Raw genomic sequence first — 656 nt, 5'->3', positions numbered from 1 at the left:
ATTCTCACCAATGAATTGCATAAGTATCTCTATCTTTACTTTCTGTTTTATTTATCTTTTAATCATTAATCCTCCATAACCATTTGAATCTACCTGACTGAGATTTACAAGATGACCATAGCTTGATTCATACCAACAATCTCCGTGGGATCGACCCTTACTCGCGTAAGGTTTATTACTTGGACGACCCAGTACACTTGCTGGTTAGTTGTGCGAAGTTGTGATAAAGAGTTGAGATTGCAATTGAGCGTACCATGTTGATGGCGCCATTGATGATCACAATTTCGTGCACCACTAAGTTCTTTCCTCCTCAAAAGCTGAGCAAGCTTAGAGTGGATGTTCAGACTTTCAAACAAAAAGATGGTGAATCCCTCTGTGAAGCTTGGGAAAGATACAAACAGATGACCAAAAGGTGTCCTTCTGACATGCTTTCAGGGTGGACCATTCTAGATATATTCTATTATGGTCTATATGAGTTCTCTAAGGTGTCACTGGACCATTCTGCAGGTGGATCCATTCACCTAAAGAAAACACCTGCAGAAGCTCAAGAACTCATTAACATGGTTGCAAATAACCAATTCATGTACACTTCTGAGAGGAATTTCATGAATAATAGGATGCCTCAGAGGAAGGGAGTTCTTGAAATTGATTCTCTG

General features: G+C 39.6%; 1 non-coding gene across 1 annotated transcript; it reads right to left on the bottom strand.

Annotated features, from left to right (window-relative positions):
* Window positions 1-323: 323 nt before the first annotated feature.
* On the bottom strand, window positions 324-431 carry LOC112793969 (small nucleolar RNA R71). The gene has a single exon (XR_003198653.1). It is a non-coding gene; the product is annotated as a small nucleolar RNA R71 (small nucleolar RNA).
* Between the last annotated feature and the right edge of the window lie 225 nt (window positions 432-656).

Source organism: Arachis hypogaea, chromosome 3, assembly GCF_003086295.3.
Source record: "Arachis hypogaea cultivar Tifrunner chromosome 3, arahy.Tifrunner.gnm2.J5K5, whole genome shotgun sequence".
NCBI classification, from domain to species: Eukaryota; Viridiplantae; Streptophyta; class Magnoliopsida; order Fabales; family Fabaceae; genus Arachis; species Arachis hypogaea.
The sequence above is the reverse complement of the archived record's forward strand: the minus strand, read 5'-3'. Positions and strand labels throughout refer to the sequence as shown.